At 41.2% G+C, this 7,703-nt stretch overlaps 1 pseudogene; it reads left to right on the top strand.

The window, feature by feature from the left end:
• Positions 1-7,297: 7,297 nt before the first annotated feature.
• The window catches only part of LOC101986222, a 1,282-nt pseudogene continuing 876 nt past the window's right edge, over positions 7,298-7,703 (top strand).

The following is a 7,703-nucleotide window of genomic DNA, read 5'->3' as shown; positions in this document are numbered from 1 at the left end:
TAGCTGATACTAAAGGCCAAACCCCAATGCGTGTATGCATTCACTTATTTTGCAAAGATTTGTTCCAGATATACTGGGAGCAGTCACTGGATTAGGGGCTGGGACTGATGAGGACCAGATAGTCTCTGACTTCAAGAAGTTTCTGATCAACTGACAGAAGCAGTTATGCATAAACCTCCATAAAGTCAGTTTATTGTTCTATTTCAGCCACCTGTCCTATGTTATAAAGCGTTGAGACTGAGATATGCAGCTATGTGTGTATGCCGCGAGGGGTCGCCTGGATGTTTCAGTGATGATGGTGTGGAAGTTGCAGTGAGTGAAGAAGAGAGCATAAGACTATTCCCAGACACAGAGGAGCAGAAAACCCCTTCAATGTGTACGTCACTCACTCTGTGCTCTCCATATAATGTCTCCAATGTTTACAACAGATGGGGGAAGAGGAGACTCCAAGATCACGTTCTTGTCTTACAAATGGATTACATGAAGAATGGGCATTTACATTTATTCAGAGTCATAGTGGATGGGAAATTTGGCATGGGAACCATGATATAGTTGGTGTGGAGTCCCTGCCCTTGTAGCTACACAGCCGTCCTTCCCACTGCCTCAAGGAACATTACAACTACGAGAGCTAGCATCCAGAGTAACAGATTACACATAAAAGGAGTTCTTCACTAGAGGTTGCCATGGTGGAAGAAGCAATACTACATTTCCAATTATTTACCTATTAACCTCCAGGCTGTTCCTCACAGAGCTAAGTCTGAGCAGGTCTGGAGAATGGAAGATTCTTGTACATTGTTCATAAAGAATCTGAAAAACCATACAAGTGGACTCCCTTTGTGGATTTTTGATTTTAGTGAGAGTCAATCCCAAATCCCATCTAAACTTCACCATGTCAGGACCTTAATTTGCCTCTCTTGATAGTCCTTTGAAAACGTCTGTCTTTACAAACAAAATGTACCTTTAGTTTTCCCATTTATACAACACAGCACATGTACTCAAGGTATACTTTTGAATTTTGTCTTCATAACCTTTTACTTTGGAATCCCGTATGAATTCAGTAAACTTCCAAAGCTTCAGTTTTCATTGTTGGTCACAAGGGTAGCTCTGTTTTGGAAACTTGGTCCCTAGTGCAGTGGTTCTCAGAGTAGACCCTTCACAGGTGCTTAAATTATGTAGGCCATACCTTCAAGAGTAGGTATATGCCAGGGATGCTTACAAAAGACAAAGAAACTTGAGGCATAGAGCAGCCCTCATTTACGTGGAACATGTGAGCACTTCAGGGACTGGAAAGCTAATAAATGTATTGTCACCCAGTCTTGGCATTCTGATACAGTGATGCACAACACACTCAGAGATGGGTCTATTAAAAGCAAATTTTCAGTGATTTCATAGCAAACTCAGATATGGTTCACTTCTGAGGAACGTTGTGCATTCGGAGGAATAGAGCATTGTGGAGGCCACAAAGATGCAGGCCCATTTCCTTGTCTGAAGATCAGAGAGTTTGTGGATTTGACAAGCATAGTTGTACCTCCTAACTCAAGAGGTGATTGCTTGGTTCTTTTGAAATTAAGATAGCTCAGTGCCATCCTGACAGGTGGGCAGGATATGCAATTGTACTTCTGCTCCTTTTACTGTAACTATGAGGTCATCTAGGGTAGGGCGGTCTTCAACATACTGACCTGGAGCACCTTTGCTACCTAGACAAGAGAATGCTAATGAGTTGATGTCTCAGAGGTGACTGTGTGAGTTACCCTTTGTATCATGTTAATAAAGTCTTTTGTTATCTTCTCCCCAGTTTATGTTGCTATAAAAGCTGTGGAAAAAGAAACATGGGTGAATTTCAGAATTTCAGTCACTGGAATGCCCTCCCCATACTTTCTATGTTTTCTGATTTATTTTCTTTTACATCTTTACTTTTATTTCTTCAATTCCCATGCCCCTACTCTGGTAAGGAGTATTTTTTGTAGAGGCCCATCCTCAACAGAACACCCATTTAAGATGGAGGTTACTTCCTTCCTCTTTCAATGCCATCAACATGAAATGGAGAAGAGAGCTGAAGGAGACACTATAGGATTCTGGGGTACAGTTAATAGGATGCAGATGTAAGGGATGGGATGCACTTCTTGGATAGCTGTGGTTATTTAAAAGAGGACAGTGGGTGAGGTTGCCTTATTTCTAGCCTGCAATGGTGCTTTTCCACCCCATGCTGGAGAATGCTTAATTATGAACACAGAGCCTTCCAGCCTCACAGGATGTAAACCTTTCCTAAGAAGATGACGTTTGATGAGGTAGCAGTTCTCAGTACCAGAGATGCTCCTGATGCTGTTGTAATGTAGCCACAAGCAGTGCACATTGATCTTCTCTGTTATTAACTTCTGCCTGCTTATAAGCCCCATCTTTAATAAGACAACACCTCCCTTCTGGTTCAAAATGTTACCTCTCTGATGTAAATATTGGAGTGATTTGGATTTTGAGGTCTTGCTTACTAAGTTGAAGGCCATAGTCCCTTTCTTTAGGGTTCCTTTCTCTCTGTAGTTCTCAGCAAGGCAACTAAAGTCCAGACGTGTACCTGTACCCTGTGAGGAAGGGATCCAGTAAGAATTTCTTTTGGACCTCCTGTTTTCTCCTTGAGGATTTTGGGACTACTTCTCTTCATACCATCTCTGCTCATTGACCATGTGCCCCATTATTCTCTGGACATGTCTGTAGCCCTAAATATGACTTCCAGGTGTGACGTCTGCTGTCTTCCCTCTTCAATGTTGGTGATGAAGGTGATTGTTGTTGGGGTTGTCAGTTGTTAAGAGCACGGGCTGCTCTTGCAGTCTGACTCAGATTTGGTTCCCAGCACCACATGGTGACCTTGCAATGACCCACACCTCTGGTTCCAGAGGATCCTCCAGCTTCTTCTGGCTTCTTGAAACATCAGGAACTTACATACTCATGCACATACATGTACATACATGCAGGCACCGATACATCCATATGAAATAAAAATAAATAAAAAAACAAAACAACAAGACCAAAACATTCCTGTTTGCCATAGGTTGGGGTCTTGACTAAGGCTGAAGTAGGAGCTTCTAATTATTTCTGTCAATACAGGGCCTAGCTGTTTTAAGCAGGAATCCCAATGCTTGCTTAAAACATCCTTCTCAGAGCTCCAAATAGGAAGTTACCTGTTTGTCTCCCTTGATGATGTATTTCCTGGGTTTCTCCTCTTTTTTTTTTTTCCAACTACTCAAAGATATCCAGAAGCAAAATACACAGGTGGTTTCTTTTCTTTTTAAGTTATTTAAAAAAAGAAAACAGTCTTTTTTTCATTTTACATACCAATCCCAATTCCTACTCCTCCCCCTCCTCCCCTTCTCTCTACCTAGTTCCCCCACCCCTCTTCCACTTTTCAGAGAGGGTAAGGTATATTGCTTTGGGAAAGGTTTAAGACCCTCCCTACTATATCTAGGATAAGCAAGGTTTCCATCCAAAGAGAATAAGTTTCAAAAAAAAATCAGGAGAAGCAGTAGGGATAAATCCTGGAGCCACTGCCTGTGGCCCCATAGTCTATGCCAGTCATACAATTGTCACCCACATTAAGAAGGACTAGTTTGGACCTATGCTGTTTCCTTCCCTGTCCAGATGGTGTTGGTGAGCTCCCATTAGCTCAGGTAAACTGTTTCAGTGGGTGTACCCATCATGGCCTTGACCTCTTTGCTCATATTTTCACTCTTCCCATTCTTCATCTGGACTTTGGCAGCTCAGTCCAGTGCTTCGATGCAGGTCTCCACCTCTGTTTCCATCAGTTTCTGAATGAAGGTTCTATAGTGATATTTAAGATACTCATCAGCCTGACTACAGGGCAATGCCAGTTCAGGCACCCTCTCCTCTATTGCTTAGTGCCTTAGCTGGGGTCATCTTTGTGAATTCCTGGGAATTTCTCTTGTACCAGGTTTCTTGCTAGCCCCATAATGGCTCCCTCCATCAAAATATCTTTTTCCTTGCTCTCATTTCTGTTATTTCTCCATTTCAAATCTCCCATTCCCTTAAGTTCTCCTCCCCGCTCTCCATTTCCCCTTGTCTTCCCCGTCCATCCTTCCTATTCCCCCCACCTCAATGCTCCCAATTTTGTCAGACAATCTTGTCTGCTTCCCCTTTCCAGGTGGATCTATATATATTTTTCTTAGGGTTCACCTTGTTACTTAGCTTCTCTAGGATCATTAACTATAGGCTCAATATCCTTTCTTTACAGCTAGTATCCACTAGTATCCATGAATACATACCATGTTCATCTTTCTGGGTCTGGGTTACCTTACTCAGGATGTTTTTTTTTCTAGTTCCATCCATTTACATGCAAATTTCAAGATGTTATTCTTTTTTTTTTCCCACTGAGTAGTGTGCCATTGTATAAATATACCACATTTTCTTTATCCATTCTTCAGTTGAGGGGCATTTAGGTTGCTTCTAGGGGATGTGGAGTAAGGGGAACACTCCTCCATTGCTGGTGGGAATACAAACTTGTACAGTAACATTGGAAATCAGCATAGTGGTTTCTCAGAAAGTTGGAAATCAACCTACCTCAGTATGCAACAATACCATTCTTGGGTTATACCCAAAAGGTGCTCAATCATACCACAAGGACAATTGTTCATCTGTGTTCATAGCAGTATTATTTGGGCTTCTTCTCATTAACCTAAGCCCAGGAAGGCTCATTTCCATCCCTTTGATTCAGGAAATGCCCAGGAAGTCACATCCTTTTCTCTTTCAAATCCTCCAGATTCTCCAGCATTTGGTAAGCAAAACAAACAAAAGCAAAATTAGTCCACTGTCTCTGTTGAGTCCTCTAAAACTTTACAAACCAACAAAGAACAGGGAAAGAAAAAAAGCATTTCTGGTTTTACATATGGAGTTTACCTACTCATTTTTTTTTTTTTATCAGAAATGGGCCTCTAGGTTTATTTTGAAATTAGGGTCCGAGTGTCCAGTTCTCCACCCCACCCTTGTTTAGGTGCACACACACTTTGCCCAGTCATGGGAACTTCTGCTTCATTGGGAAGGAAGTTGGTGGGAGGAGATAATGCAGATCGCCAGGAGGAAAAAGATATGTTATCTGGTCAAGTCTCATGTGAGAGTCCATGCTCTCCAGGCCCAGGGATCTAGGCTAGTCAGAAGCAGAACCCCATACTGTCCACTTTTCCTTGCTCCCCTCTTTTCCCTCCCCCATCTCTTCTCTCTCCCCTATTATGTTTCTCTGAGTTACTATAGCTCCAGCAGGAGGGGCAACTGAATGAGAAATTTACAGTGAAGTAGAAGACATTTGATTTAATCTGCTTCTTCAAAATTCAAAGGAATGGTGTCCCCCAAAAGCCTGTAATGTGTTTTTTTCTCAATAGGACCTAAAAGTTCTTTGCTTTTTTTTTTCTCTTTCCTTTTTATTTTTTTAAAGCTCAAGATAAAGTAAAAAGTAAAAGGTTTACATTTTCAAACTATTTCTCTTAGATATGCTTTTAGATGTAGAAGTTGTGAGATTTATCTTGGGATGCTAATAGAGTCTTTTTATGTCAAAATCCAGTGCAGAGGTGCAGGGATAGTCTGTATGCATTGGAAATGCCACTGGAATTTAGCATAGACATATGTTTCAAAGACAACGGTACAGGAGAAAGGAAAATCTGTCTGCTTCAGTCTGCCGACTGCCATTCCCAATGCATATGCAGTCTGTCTGTATTGAAAAATGTTTCCACCAGGCAGGCAGGAAAAAGTGCTGTGAATTTGAGAAGAAAACTGTAAAAGTGAAAGTGGCCACAGCACAGTGGGGCTTCACCGGGAGGACTTGTGAAAACAGCAGAAGCAATAGGCATTTAGACACGAGCTGACTCTAAATAGGATATTATTGCATTGGTGCGTCTTATAGGTGATCAATGAATGTAGGCATCACAGGATACTAGAAACTGGGGAGTTTCAATATGAAGATTGTATCAGTTCATCTAGTCTACATTTCCCACTCAGAATGTTTTTTATTTGCTTTTGTTTCTTAACATGATTTTTGTTACTTCTGTTGTTATTATTTTTAATGAGAAGCCTAACTTCTAGCCAAAAGTTCCTTGTTTACTTTTAACAGATACATTCATTTCTATTAGCTTTTATTAATTCTACAGAGAAATGGGTTACAACATGACATTTCTATATGTGCGTATAATATTCTTTTTGATCATTTTTACTGCATTTATTACCTTTTTTTTATAACCCACATTCTGTTTCTGCTTTCATATATCTGCAAGCCCCCTTTACTTTAATGTCCTCCATGCCTCAACAGGAGAGAAAGCATTTGCAAATTGGCTTGGGGAGACTTTACTTATCATTATGATCTCTAATTCCATCTATTTTCCTGCCAAATATGTAAATTTATTCTGACTTATGGCTGAACAAAGCTACATTATATGTTTTATGTGTGTATAGGTACCTACATCTGTAGGCCTACAGAGGTCAGAGGACAGCTTCCCAGAGTCAGTATTCTCCTTCCACATGTGCGTTCCAGGGATCTAAGTCAGGACCTTAGGTTTAGCAGCAAAGGCCTCTCCATGCAGAGCTTTTTCCCAGGTCCCAGTGTGTGCTTTTGCTGGACTCTCCATGGCAGTGCCAGTAATGGCTAGACTGATTCCCATTCCCAGAGTGTAAGGGTTCCCTTCTCCCACACGGACCAGCATCTTTTAAAACATTTCCTGCGCAGATCCAAAGATAATGATATATATGATCAGAAGCTCAGGATGCTGCCAGTCAGGTTCTAATTGCTCGTGCTGATGTTGATCATGGAAGATGTTGTTTGTGTAAACTTTAGTGTATCACTTTTATCTAGTTGTGCGTTTTACTTCAACAGAAGATGAAACTTGCAAAGTTTAGCAGGAAGGATGTACATGTCACTAAAAATCTCATTCATTTGATTAAGATGTAAGATCGTTTTATGATGAATTTCAGAAGAATGCATCATGGAATCAGGCGAGGAACAGTGTGTGGGTACATAGACTATTTGAGATAAAAAAGAACCTAAGTACATTTGATGTGGGATTCCCCTCTGTATGCTGTGAATATGTTTTATTATCATTGGTTAATAAAGAAACTGCCTTGGCCTTTGGCAGAGCAGAATATAGCAAGGTGGGAAACTCAAGCAGAGATAGAGGAGGAAAAAAGGCGGAGTCAGAGAGATGCCATGTAGCTTCCCAAGAAGCAAGAGGTAACAAATTACAAGCCTCATGGTAAAATATAAAATAATAGAAATGTGTTAATTTAAGATGTAAGAGTTAGTTAGCTCAAAATGAAAGTAAAACAAGTAAAACTGCCACCTGGTCGCCCCCAGCCTGACTCCTGCTGACACCAATGTGGGGGGGGGGGGCAATGATCCAAAAGAACCAGAGCAGTTGAGGAAACTGTTTATTGGTGGTCTGAGCTTTGAAACAACAGATGATGGTTTAAGAGAACACTTTGAGAAATGGGACACACTTACAGACTGGGTAATGAGAGATCCCCAAACAAAATGTTCCAGGGACTTTAGTTTTGTTACCCACTCTTGTGTTGAAGAGGTGGATAATGCAGTGTGTGCTCAGCCACCCAGAGTTGATGGGCGGGTGGTGGAACCAAAGAGAGCTGTTTCTAGAGGGGATTCTGTAAAGCCTGGTGTCCATTTGGCAATGAAGAAAATCTTTGTTGGTGGTATTAAAGAG

This window comes from Microtus ochrogaster, unplaced genomic scaffold (assembly GCF_000317375.1).
Source record: "Microtus ochrogaster isolate Prairie Vole_2 unplaced genomic scaffold, MicOch1.0 UNK3, whole genome shotgun sequence".
NCBI lineage: Eukaryota > Metazoa > Chordata > Mammalia > Rodentia > Cricetidae > Microtus > Microtus ochrogaster.
Note: the sequence above shows the minus strand (reverse complement) of the source record. Positions and strands in the feature narration are given on the sequence as shown.